We start from the raw sequence: 14,690 nt of genomic DNA, 5'->3' as shown, positions 1-14,690 counted from the left end.
TATTCATGGCATACTTATTTTATACCTAGTGATGTCATTACTGGGTCTCTGTGCTCCTCTATGCAAAATCAGAGAGTAAACTCATGCAAGTCTCCAGGGATCGCTACTAACCCACCAGGGATAGCACGGCCACCATCCCACCAGGGATCCCCTGCCCTTCACCCCACCTGGGACTACCAGCCACCTCCCACTGCGTTTCGGACACTGCTTCGCCATCCCTGACCAGCACCCCCTCACCCACCCTGACCCTTCCTGCACCCCGCTCACCCCAACATGCCGCCCGCGCTCCTCCTCCTTGTCCTCCTCTCCTCCATCCCTAAAACCGCCTTCCTCTACCCACCCACCCCCACTAAGCAGCTCTATATCGCCCCCTCACTTCTCCCCTCTCCCCACTACGGCACCCACCACCTCCTCCTGCTACTCCACTTCCCCGCTGACCCACTTGCCACCACTTTCAGACCCAAGCGCTCCTACACCTCCCGTTCCCACGCCACCTTCCTCACCCTCCTCCTTCTCATATCAGCTGGGGACATCTCCCCAAACCCTGGCCCCTCACCACCTCACACCCCCCCTAGAGCCCCCCCTGCTCACGCCAGCCGACGCGACCCCCTCAACCTCATACATGTACCCCTCCTCCCCATATCTATCCCCCCTCTCTCGGTTGCACTCCTGAATGCTCGTTCGGTTTGCAATAAGCTTACCGCCATCCATGACCTCTTCATCTCTCGCTCCCTCAACCTCCTAGCAATCACCGAAACTTGGGTACAGGCCACCGACTCCACCTCCCCTGCGGCACTCACTCATGGAGGTCTCATCTGGACCCATTCACCAAGACTGAGCGATCGCAGAGGTGGTGGTGTCGGCTTGCTCCTGTCACCGCTTAGCACCTTCCAGGTCCTCCCTAACCCACCCTCTCTTTCCTTCCCCTCCTTTGAGGCGCACTGCATCCGACTCTTCTCACCCACCCCCCTAAGGATCGCAGTGATCTACAGGCCTCCCGGACCCATAGCCCGCTTCCTGGATGACTTCGCCGCCTGGCTTCCCTTCTTCCTCTCCTCTGAGCTCCCCACCATCATCCTCGGGGACTTCAACATCCCCATCAACGACAACACCCCGGCCACTTCCCAATTCCTCCACCTAACCTCCTCTTTCGCGCTCACACAGCACACTCAATCCTCCACCCACCTCGGAGGGAACACCCTGGACCTCGTCTTTTCCCACCTCTGTACCCTCAACCAGTTCGCGAACACCCCCTTCCCTCTCTCCGACCACCACCTCATCACCTTCTCCATCTCCCCTTCCCCCAACTCCCCCCCTCAAAAACGCCAAACCATCACCAGCCGCAACCTCCGCAACCTGAACCCGGCCCCCCTCCACTCTGCCGCCGACTGCCTACACGACAGCATCCTCTCACTGTCATGTCCTGACATAGCCACCACCTTGTACAATGACTCACTGTCAGCTGCCCTAGACTCTCTGGCACCCCTTACCACACGCATCATCAAACCCAGACCGCTTCAACCCTGGCAGACCGACAGCACTAAACGCCTCAAACGTCGCAGTCGCGCACTGGAGAGACTGTGGCGCAAAACCAGGTCCCCTCATACTTTCTCCCTCTACAAATCTGCATTTCTTATCTACACCTCCTCCCTCCACGCCGCCAAGCAGGCCTACTTTGTTAACCTAATAAACACCCTCTCCTCCTGCCCCCGCCGACTCTTCTCCACCTTCAACTCCCTGCTCTCCCCCCCCCCTCCTCCACTCAGTACCTCTCTCACCGCCCACGAAATTGCCACCCATTTCCACAACAAGATTGACGCTATCCGTAAGGACATCGTCAACTTGCAATCTACCTCCCCACCTAGCCTCCTCGCCCCCGTCACCCCTTCATCTCCCCCCTCCTCTGCCCTCACAACCGCACTGCCCCCCTCCTCTCCCAATGCCCCGCCCACCATAAACCCCCCCGCACTGCACTCCCTCAGCCCTGTCACTACTGAGGAAGTCGCCAAAGTCCTCTCAAAAGCCCGCCTCACTACCTGCCCCCTGGACCCTATCCCCTCTCAACTCCTCCGGTCACCCCCCTCTTCCCTCATCCGCTCCCTCACCCACATCTTCAATCTCTCCCTCTCTACTGGCGTATTCCCCTCCCCCCTAAAGCACGCGCATATCACCCCCATCCTCAAAAAGCCCTCCCTGGATCCCGCGGACCCCAACAACCTCAGACCCATCTCCCTGCTGCCACTCACCTCCAAGCTCCTTGAACGCTTAGTCTACGATCGCCTAAGCTCCCACCTTACTGACAATAACCTCCTTGACCCTCTACAGTCCGGCTTCCGTCCCCTACACTCCACTGAAACCGCCCTCCTCAAAATCACTAACGACCTACTCAACGCCAAAGCCAAGGGCGACTACTCTGTCCTCCTTCTCCTGGACCTCTCTGCGGCCTTCGACACAGTTGACCACCCCCTCCTTCTTAATAAACTACTCTCCCTTGGCATCGGAGATGCTGCTCTCTCTTGGTTCTCATCCTACCTATCCCGACGCTCCTTCAGTGTCACCTACAATGGTGCCACCTCCCCCTCCCTCCCCCTCTCTGTTGGGGTCCCCCAAGGCTCTGTCCTTGGACCCCTTCTCTTCTCCATCTACACCTCCTCCCTGGGCAAACTCATACAATCTCACGGCTTCAACTATCACCTCTATGCTGACGACACCCAAATCTACCTCTCCACCCCTCACCTCTCCCCCACTATCTCCGCCCGCATCACTCACCTCCTAAATGACATCTCAGACTGGATGTCGCTACATTTCCTCAAGATTAACCTCTCCAAAACCGAGCTTCTCATCTTTCCCCCTGCCCACACCCCCCCCCCATCCTATCCATCATCACCAACAACTCCACTATCACTTCCGCCCCGCAAGCCAAAGTCCTTGGCGTCATTCTTGACGCGAACCTCTCCCTCCAACCGCATGTCAAATCACTCACAAACACATGCAGGCTCCATCTTCGCAACATTGCCAAGATCCGCTCCTTCCTCACCCCAGACACCACCAAACTTCTAGTACACTCCCTCATCATCTCACGCCTTGACTACTGCAACTCCCTCCTCACTGGCCTACCCAAGTGCAGGCTCTCCCCGCTCCAGACCATCCTGAACTCAGCTGCCAGACTCATCCACCTTACCACCCGCTCCACCTCTGCCACCCCCCTCTGCCTCTCCTTCCACTGGCTCCCGATTGCCCAACGCATCAAATTTAAACTCCTTACCCTGACCTACAAAGCCGTTCACAACACTGCCCCTGACTACCTCACCAACCTTATCACCAGGTACCACCCTACCCGTACCCTTCGCTCCTCACAGGACCTCCTTCTATCCTGCTCCCTGGTCTCCTCCTCCCATGCACGACTGCAGGACTTCTCCAGGTCCTCCCCCATCCTCTGGAACTCACTGCCCCAATCCATCAGACTGTCGCCTTCTCTATTCACATTCAGGCGCTCCCTCAAAACCCATCTCTTCAGGGAAGCCTACCCCACCCTCACCTAACGGCCACCCTCCCTCATTCCTCCTACCACTTCATCCCCCCCAGCCACTTCCTACTGTACCTTTACTCCCTCCCTCCTAGATTGTAAGCTCGTAAGAGTAGGGCCCTCTTACCCCTCGTACGCTGTCTGTCTTTGTTGTACTGTGCCATGTATTGTCCCCCCCTATTGTACAGCGCTGAGCTAACCCTTTGGCGCTATATAAACTCGTAGTAATAATAATAATAATAATAATAAGTCTTTTATTAAAAAGCAATAAAACTATCAAAAGCCGTTCTCCCATTTCTATTTTTTTTTCCAACATTATTTTTATTCCAAGCATATATAAAAGTGCAGTTCAATGCAGCTGTTTATTCTTTTAAAATAATACAATGTAATTTTATATATTCTTGGGGGCCTATTTGTAATAAAAAAAAATCTGCTGTGGGAATGTCTCAAGCATTTGCTCAACTGTCACTTAAAATCCCATATTTTGACTAGTATGTTTGTGATCACTGGCTCCATCTAGTCACCATAATGCCATATTTCCTTGAAATACCTTAATCAGGAGAATGTTGCGTTATGACCACTAGATGGCACTGCCGATCATAGGAAATAAACATATTAGACAAAATATAGGTACTATTCATGACAGCTGAGCGCATGCTTGAGACATTCCCACAGCTAATTCCTTACCTGAATCTGTCTTTATATGAGGAGAGGGAGGGGCGGCGCTACCAACCAATCAGGATCCACCGAGCTCTTTATAAGTAGACTTCAGTTCCTGAATCTGTCTTTATAGGAGGAGAGGGAGGGGCGGCACTTCCAACCAATCAGGCTCCACTGAGCTCTTTATAAATAGACTTCCTTACCTGAATCTGTCTTTATAGGAGGAGGGGGGGGGGGGGGGCGGCACTACCAAACAATCAGGCTCCACTGAGCTCTTTATAAGTAGACTTCCTTACCTGAATCTGTCTTTATATGAGGAGTGGGGGGGGGGGGGGTGGCACTACCAACCAATCAGGTTTTGCTGATTTATTTATACATAGACCCGTAAATATAAGTACATAAATATGTTTTCTATAAGCCTCCTGTCCTCCTCTGCACAGCAGCACTCAAATCAGAAGAGGAAGGGGCAGCACCATAAACCGATCAGGCTCTGCTGCAGTGCACATTCTGTACACTGACAGGAGGAGAGGGCAGAGAGAAGAAAATGAATGATATATTTATATTGCTGAAAAATGGAAGCTTGTGAGCTGCTATGTGAGTGATGATTACTACTGAGTGTTGATTGTGAATCGCCTGCACCTGACACATACACTATTGTGCCAACCAATACTATTCACCAAAATGTGCCGCGCTTCACTTATAAACACACAAAATAAATGATATATGTATACAAATTGCTACTATTTATATCAAAGACATATGAAGATAAAATAAGTGAATCAACCAATATCAATTTCCCAAAAACAGTGTCCATATCATTGCCAAAAAAAGTAAAAAAAAGGTCCATATCTTTTCTCATCAGCAGTTAGAGCAGTCTTGTGACACAGATACAAGTGCTGGTAACTGCTGATGAGAAAAGATCTGGCTCTCCCTGCTTAGTAGTAATTATTATTATTATTATTATACAGGATTTATATATTATTATTATTATTATACAGGATTTATTATTATTATTATTATACAGGATTTATATATTATTATTATACAGGATTTATTATTATTATTATTATTATTATTATTATACAGGATTTATTATTATTATTATTATTATTATTATACAGGATTTATATATTATTATTATACAGGATTTATTATTATTATACAGGATTTATATATTATTATTATACAGGATTTATATATTATTATACAGGATTTATTATTATTATTATTATTATTATTATTTTACAGGATTTATATATTATTATTATACAGGATTTATTATTATAATTATTATTATACAGGATTTATTATTATTATTATTATTATTATTATTATTATTATTATTACTATTATTATTATTATACAGGATTTATATATTATTATTATACAGGATTTATTATTATTATTATTATTATTTTACAGGATTTATATATTATTATTATACAGGATTTATTATTATAATTATTATTATTATTATACAGGATTTATTATTATTATTATTATTACTATTATTATTATTATTATTATACAGGATTTATATATTATTATTATACAGGATTTATTATTATTATTATTATTATTATTATTATACAGGATTTATATATTATTATTATACAGGATTTTTTATTATTATTATTATTATTATTATTATACAGGATTTATATATTAATATTATACAGGATTTATTATTATTATTATACAGGATTTATATATTATTATTATTATTATACAGGATTTTTGGAACGATTCATTTATATAGCCAAAAAAAATAAAAATCCCAGTGGTGAATAAATACCACCAAAATACAATTTTGCATGACCGCGCAATTGTCATTCAAAGTGTGATAGCGCTGAAACCTGAAAATTGGCCTGGGCAGGAAGGGGGTGAAAGTGTCCGGACTGGAAGGGGTTAACAGTTTGGCCATATGCTTGAGGGGAGAGCACAACCGGAGGGGGAGCACACTAAATAAAGGGTTTTTTTCACACAAAAAATCAATTAAATGGCACGGGATATTTTATTCTACAGTGAATTTTGCACGTCCGAAGAAGTTTATGTATGGACCTCTTTTTTTTGACAATGATATGGACACTCCTTCACTCAATCGATGGGCTCCCCTTTTTACAGGAAATGTATGATTTAAAGGATAATGCACTTGGCCGGTGCGCCCTCTATTTGTTTAGATTGTAAGCTCCCAGGATCAGGGACCTCCTTTCCCTCTTGTATTGAACTGCATTGTTGCTGTATTGTCTCCCGTTAAATTGTAAAGCGCTGAGCAAACTGTTGGCGCTATATAAATCCTGTATTATAATAATAATAATAATAATAATAATAAATCCTGTATAATAATAATAATAATAATAATAATAAATCCTGTATAATAATAATAATAATATATAAATCCTGTATAATAATAATAATAATAATAATAATAATAAATCCTGTATAATAATAATAATATATAAATCCTGTATAATAATAATAATATATAAATCCTGTATAATAATAATAATAATAATAATAATAAATCCTGTATAATAATAATAATATATAAATCCTGTATAATAATAATAATAATAATAATAATAATAAAAAATCCTGAATAATATATAAATCCTGTATAATAATAATAATAATAATAATAAATCCTGTATAATAATAATATATAAATCCTGTATAATAATAATAATAAATCCTGTATAATAATAATATATAAATCCTGTATAATAATAATAATAATAATAAATCCTGTATAATAATAATATATAAATCCTGTAAAATAATAATAATAATAATAATAATAATAATAAAAAATCCTGTATAATAATATATAAATCCTGTATAATAATAATAATAATATATAAATCCTGTATAATAATAATATATAAATCCTGTATAATAATAATAATAATAAATCCTGTATAATAATAATAATAATTACTACTAAGCAGGGAGAGCCAGATCTTTTCTCATCAGCAGTTACCAGCACTCTTATCTGTGTCACAAGACTGCTCTAACTGCTGATGAGAAAAGATATGGACCTTTTTTTTTTACTTTTTTTGGCAATGATATGGACACTGTTTATGGGAAATTGATATTGGTTGATTCACTTATTTTATCTTCATATTTCTTTGATATAAATAGTAGCAATTTGTATGCATATATCATCTATTTTCAGCATTTATAAGTGAAGCGTGGCATATTTATATTGCTGATCTGCCATTGTCCAATCAGCAGGCCTCGGAATGTGAAGGTGACACCACTCTATTCCAAAACTCCTAAAAGAGAAAGCGGGGTCACCCTCGTGCTGCATGAATCGCAAAGGTGACCAGAGAGACTTACAAATCCTTTGGCAGATAAAGACGTGATTTATGAATTTCAACCGTTTAGCTATTTGCCTGGAGTTCAGGTTTAAGACAAATGAACCCTGGCTACAATGTGGCAGGTTTACCAGCACACCTTGCTAAACAAGCAAGAAGCTAGTGAAAGAGATGTTCCGAATAGATATGTCAGGGTATCGCATGATTCATCTGTGTGAATTATGTGCAGCAGATTTGAATGATTTTGTACTTTGTGCTGTCATTGCTGAGTAATCACCAGTGACAAATCTCGGAGCATTCTGTAGAGGGTGACCTGTCAGCGGCACAGGGGCTGCTTGGAGCCAGATGGATGTATAATCCAGCCAGGGAAACTTAGAGATGACTCACAGGGACACGGATCACTCTCCATCCATTATACCGGGCCCCTATTAAGAGAACCAGTTGGAGTTTTATTTTATATTTTATTTTATTCATTTTTTTTTTTGAATTTGAAAAGTGCCTACTGTGCTGTGCACTCTATTGCCTAATATTTACCTTTTATTCTATTTTTTTTTTTTTTTACTTCATGAGCCTGAATTAATAAATTCTGGGCATATCAACGTAAACTACAGTATCTTATTTTTTTTCCAGAAAACGTCTACTTTTTATCATTAAATTCTAATCTTCCTATCAGGGGCAGACTGACAACTCATGGGGCCCCCGGGCAACAGGGGATCATGGGGCCCCTGTGTCCTTGCCCACACTCAAAGCACACCCAAAAAAGCCTATAAAAGGTACCAGGGGCATTACATGGGGCCCCCCACTGACCTCGGGCCCTTGGGCTGTGCCCAAGTGCTCAAATGGTCAGTCCGCCCCTGCTTCCTATACGCTGCTTTCCCTGGCTCCTTCCCCCATCTCTCATCAACATGTTAATAACATTTTTAAATAAGAACTTTCCATTTTTATGACATACTTTGTTTTCGACCCAGTGATGTCATCACTGGGTCTCTGTGCTTCTCTATGCAATGCGACCAGATTGTGGCTGGTGGGAGGGGCCAGCAGAGTGCTCCTCTCAAATGCTCTCAGCCTTGATGCAAGCAGTGGGCAGGCGCACCGGTGCACCAGAGATATGTGAACAGGTACCACAGGAAACAATGTTTTTTCACAGGAGAAGTGTATTGGATGCCGTTCAAACCGCATTCCATCTGCATATGTGTGAACAAACTCATTTCAAGAGCCAGCCTGCTGTTCACACCAAGACTGAGTATTGAGGCAGGGTGCTGTAGTGTTTTTGAGGAAGCTATGTACAGCACTCTGAGACTGCACCAGGGGTGGACTGACCATTTGGAAACTCGGGCATTGCCCGAGGGCCCGGGGTCAGTAGGGGGCCCCATGAGATGCCCCTGGTACCTTTTTCAAAGGCTTTTTTGAGTTTGGGCAAGGACACTGGGGCCCCATGATCCCCTATTGCCTGGGGGCCCCATGAGTTGTCAGTCCGCCCCTGGACTGCACTGTCCACTGCTAATGCTTTCCTGTGAAGACCGGAAGTTCAGGGAAGCAGCACTGGGCCAGAAGCATTGAAAGTTGTACAACGGCAGGTGCTGGGGTAAGCATTTTAATAAATAATTTACTGGGGAATGGTTATTTTAATGAATGAATGGGGTATTAAAACTAAAAATATAATACATTGCAGTTTAATAATCCTTAGATGTGGTGGCTGCAATAGTTTTCCCTCTGGTTTCACCTGGTGATCTGACCGGTAACACACCTATTAGAGTGCCTCCACTCTGGATGAAGGAGCACAGGGGGCGCATTTGGACAGCAATATTGTTAGTCTGAGGGCAGGGGGTGTTAGATGGACAAGCAGACAAATACACTAACAAATTGAAACCAAACCTCAACTCACACTTTATAATCAGTTACAGCAATAGTTTTTTTCCTTTTTTGGATGATCATTGTAAGCACCCCTGTCAGTGGTTAAAGGTTTATCTCAAGCAGGGGCGGACTGACCATTCGGGTACGCGGGCACTGCCCGAGGGCCCGGGGTCAGTAGGGGGCCCCATAAGATGCCCCTGGTACCTTTCAGAGGCTTTTTTGGGTGTGGTTTGAGTGTTGGTGAGGACACAGGGGCCCCATGATCCCCTATTGCCCAGGGGCCCCATGATCCCCTATTGCCCGGGGATCTCAAGCCTCTAACTGATACATCTTCAGGATCCGTTGAAACACAGACCTACTGGCTGGATCACTGAGGAAGAATGAAAGAAAGCCTAAAAAAAAAAAAACGAATGCGGCCATCACATCTAAGAATTGGTAAGCTGTAATATAATAAATGTTCACTTTTGGGTTAATACTTCGTTAACCGCTTCTGTGCCGCCCTATAGCAGAAATACTGCTACAGGGTTGCATGGGTGCGCAAAATCACGCGCAAGCCCTACCCATGCTGCCATTTCGCGTCCGCGGCTGTCAATCACCAGGTCCTGCCCGGTGATTACTCGCCGCGCCTGGTGATTTCCAACGATCTCCGACAGGGAAGAGAACTGTTTTGTTTACTAACAGTTCTCCTCCCTGTCAGCTCGGGCACACTGGTTTGGATGGCTGTGCACAGAACAGCCATCCAAAGCAGTGTGCTTACAGTGAAGCACACAGACACGGCCCCCTATGTAAAACACTCCCAGCCCTGTTCCATTAGTACAGTGTCAGGGCTTTTTATTAGCACTGATCATTGTATTGGTGTCACTGGGAATGTCAGTGACACCAAGTCAGTTCCCCCCCAGTGTCAGAATTCCTGCCGCAGTCCCGCTATAAGTCGCTGATCACCGCCATTATTAGTAAAAATAAAAAAAATTCCAGTATTTGTACCGCCATTTGTAGACGCTATACTTTCACATAAACCAGTTAATTTACATGTATTGGGATTTTTTTTTTTAGCAAAGACATGAAGCAGAATACATTTTGGCCTAAATTTATGAAGAAATTTGAATTTTTAAATTTTTTTACTGGACATGTTTAACCTCCCTAGCGGTATGATTCTTTCCGATTTTTGGTGCTGAAAGCGGTACCATTTTTTTTGCATGGAAATATGTAGTTTTTTTATTGTAGACCTGTAATTCTTAGGAATAACTCCCTGAAATCTGTCCGAACAAGAGTCTAGTAAACATCCCGGGTATGATAAAACTTGAAACACGAAATCATAAATTATAATATAATAAATAATCATAAAAAATAATAATATAATAATAATAAATTTAATTCAATAATATAATCAAACCAAAAACATTGAAATTTGAAATAGAGCGCCAAGTTCGCACATCGCTGAGCAAAGTCGCAAAATCGTTTTCAGTGTCTGATGACGAATTTCCCCCACGAATCATTATCACTCAATTCTGCAAGTGGTTCTGATTTACTATCGCTGTTCTCTAGCCGGTCTAAAACCGCTTTTGACCTAAAGGGACGCTTTTTGGACGCCATGGACTTTTCTAAGTTTCCAGGCAGAAAGAACAGTCAAAATGCAGGCAGGGCACAGGACAAAGCACTCGGGACAAAATATATGTGAAATGCATTGAAACAGCAATGACAGCAAAAATTACATTTTTTAAAAATTTCAAATTTCCTGCTGGTTCCGACGCCCGTACGTCCCGACGTCACAGGGACCGGAACATGGAAGCCGGCTGCCGGCATCGGCCGGAGGAGATGGCTGGGGACACTGCAGGGGACACATCGCGGGAGCGAAGGACAAGGTAAGTGCTGCAGGGACTCCCAGAGCAACACCGCATGGTAAGCCCGAGTGTAGCTCGTGGTTACCGCTCTTGGTATTGAAATTTTACCCCGAGCTACACTCGGGAAAACCGCTAAGGAGGTTAATAGCAAAAAGTCAAAAATATTGTTTTTTTCTCAAAATTGTTGACCTTTGTTTTTTATAGCGCAAAAAATAAAAGACACATAAGCGATCAAATACCACCGCAAGAAAGCTCAATTCGTGGGGAAAAAAGGACACAAATTTCATTTGGGCACAGCATTGCATGACCGCGCAATTGTCAGTTAAGGTAACGCAGTGCCGGATCACAAAAAATGGCCTGGTCAGGAAGGGGGGTAATTCTTCTGGAGGGCAAGTGGATAACATCAACAGAAGGACACTTTGAAATCCTTCCGGGGACAGATTCCTAAAATCCTGAGATGACTTCTCAGGAATCAGTGACATCTGGCAGCTGTACTGTCAGTGTACACGGTGTTATCTCAGCATTTATTATCATCATCTGACTGTGAACTCTGGAATATGGATTGCTGAGCAAAACCGCATCTACAATGCAAAACCGTCCATACAGTTCAATCCAATAACCAACATATATACTGTACTCTGAAGTACTCAACGAAAGAATGCAAATTGAATCATCTCCATTTAAAGTTGAACCCTAGATAGAACATCTGTTGAGTTTTTATTACTCTCTGTGTCCCCAGTAGGTAGATTTGACCTCACTTCCTGTTCTGATGACCATTTCCATAGATACAGAAAGCAATGGGAAAGCCAAAATGTTGCAGTTGTCATTGAAACAGGAGGTGAGGGAAATCTTCCACTGAGAACATTTGTGAAAGGTGGGATTTCTCCTGACTTTGGGTGGATTTCTGTTCACATCTTGTTGTGTCAAAGGGACAGTGTAATGGAACCGACCCCAGACTGCACTTGGGTACTTCCATTAGAATACCGCTTCCCCGTCCGAACACCGACCACAGACATCACAGCCGACCAAACAAGACTAGACGACACCAATCTTGAAGTAATCCAGAAAGTAGACTAGTTTATTTTAACACAGATACAAGATATATACATTCAAGGGAACAATCCCCCTCCCTCTACTGTATAATGACACAGGGCAGGTCAATCTACATTTAGTAACAAGAGGCACACGGGTATTCAAACTTCACACCAGCAGACTGTCCCATCAGGAGGGAGGGCTGCTGGAGACACCCCCCCACCAAGCCAATACACATAAACACATACATTCCATAATAGTTTGCTCCCAAGCAAGACACACAATAGAACAATGGGATGCAACCACATGGCATTAAACAATCCACAACCCCCCACCCCAATATTAGGACAGATCACCCTGTACCCCTAACAGGCACAGGGTGACTTACACATAAGAGGGATATGGGATGCTGAGACAGGGGTCTCCCCACCTCTCCAAAGTCAGCTGGGTTCCATGGGCCCCCCACCCAAAGTGACTCCCTCACATATCTCCCCTTTCGGCAGGAGACTAACACAGGAGGAGACCCCAGACGGGTTGACTCTGAAGTTAGTCAGTACTTCCAGTCCCCCAATGCCAGCACCCACACAGTACCCCAAGCAAGTGGTCCCACACAAAGCATTACTCACCCAGCCAACCTCTGCCTCTCTCGTAGAACATACCTGCCGCTGGGGAGAAGTACGGGCTGGTCCTTCTCCCTGAAGTCCTCTCAGCCACTGGAGAGAAGACAGGGTGGCTGGGCTGACTCCATCATGCTGTGGGGGATCTGGGCCGACTGCCCAGCATCCTTGGGGTATCCAGGTGGTGACTGTAGTCTCATCCACTTTGACTTGATGGACATCCCCCAGTGTTTGCAAAGTAAGGCTGACATCCTCCTGTCCCAATGTCAGACCCTTTTCTGGGGTTGTGTCAGTGGAGACCGAAGTCCCATCCACGGACATCAGCTCAAGCTGCCGTTGTGAGGTGCCGATTGCATCCTCTTCCTGTATCTCCTGCAGTGCTGATTGTTGTGGGCAGAGGTCAACAACGCCATGCCCTGATGCCAGCATTTCTGCTGGAGGTGCGCCGGCTGGTTCCTCCTCAGCAGAAAAGTCAATCAAATCCCCAGTCTCTGGAACTGGTGTCTGGGGATAGGGTTTCACCATCTCCTGTCCGTGAAACCCAGAAGATGTTACCAGTGCTGGGCAAAGTTCAGCAATGTTTGGCCATATTGCCAGCTCTTCTGCTGGAGGCTCACCAGGTTGTTTTTCCTCAGTTGAGCAGTCTATCAAATCCCCAGTCTCTGGAACTGGTGTCTGGGGATAGGGGTTCACCATCTCCTGTCCGTGAAACCCAGAAGATGTTACCAGCTCTGGGCAGAGGCTAGCAGAGCTCTGCCCTTTTGTCAGCACTTCAAGTTTGGGGACGGCAATCTCTGGAATTTCCACTGCCGATTCTTGGGCATGCTGCTGAACATGTTTTAGTAGTTACCTGTATGCCCTTTCCAGATGCTGTTCTTTCATCAGCAGGTATTCCAGATCTGGTTCAAGCTCTGAGACCCCTGTGAGACCGAACATGTCATCTCGCAGGTCCTCAAGGGTACGTTCTCCTTCATCAACAAACACAAAATGATCTGTAACACTCTGATACAGCCCTCTGCTGCATAGTGATTGTGCTTTTCTTTTTGGTTCTTTTAGTTTTCCCTACCGCAGCAATGTAACTTTGTAGCAAGTTCTACAGCAGGGCCTGATCTGTGTCAGACATTTGTGAACACAATGAAGAACTGCACAGGCACCAGGGTTTACATTGCATTTACATTACATTGTGTTATCTCTGGTAGCATCTCAGTCCAGGAAGTAGATGGTTAACCTGGAGGATGCCGGAACAGAGATGACTCCAACCTTCTGGAGAGAGAAGCAGAAAAAAGCATTGCCAGGAGGAGTACTGTGATCTCTGTAGGAAGTAAAAAATACCCGGAACCAGGGGTGGACTGACAACTCATGGGGCCCCCAGGCAATAGGGGATCATAGGGCCCCTGTGTCCTCGTCCACACCCAAAAAAGCCTATGAAAAAGCCAATGAAAGGTACCAAGGGCATCTCATGGGGCCCCCTTCTGACCCCGGGCCCTTGGGCAGTGCCCAAATGGTCAGTCTGCCCCTGCCTGGAACTGTTATACTTCCATATTACTTGGGAAACATGCAATTTTGTATTTAGTGTTGTATAGAGTGGAGAGGGATTAGAACCCCTGTCGAGTTTTTATTGCTCTCTGTGACCCCGTTAGGGAGATTATAATTAGGAATCTGCTTGCGCTCCTATGTAAAATACAATTGGTAAACGTGTGAAGCTGCTAACATCTGATCCAATACCCCAAGATCAAAACAATGCAGAAGAAATACAAATGATGTAGCGCTAAAACACCCAGTTAAAGCGTCAGTGCCTTAGGACATGCAGCATGATGTTAAAATCCTATATGAACATAATACA

Source organism: Staurois parvus, unplaced genomic scaffold (assembly GCF_062004578.1).
Source record: "Staurois parvus isolate SC_StPar_1 unplaced genomic scaffold, SC_StPar_1.0 ptg000552l, whole genome shotgun sequence".
In the NCBI taxonomy this organism is placed as follows: Eukaryota; Metazoa; Chordata; class Amphibia; order Anura; family Ranidae; genus Staurois; species Staurois parvus.
The sequence above is the reverse complement of the archived record's forward strand: the minus strand, read 5'-3'. Positions refer to the sequence as shown.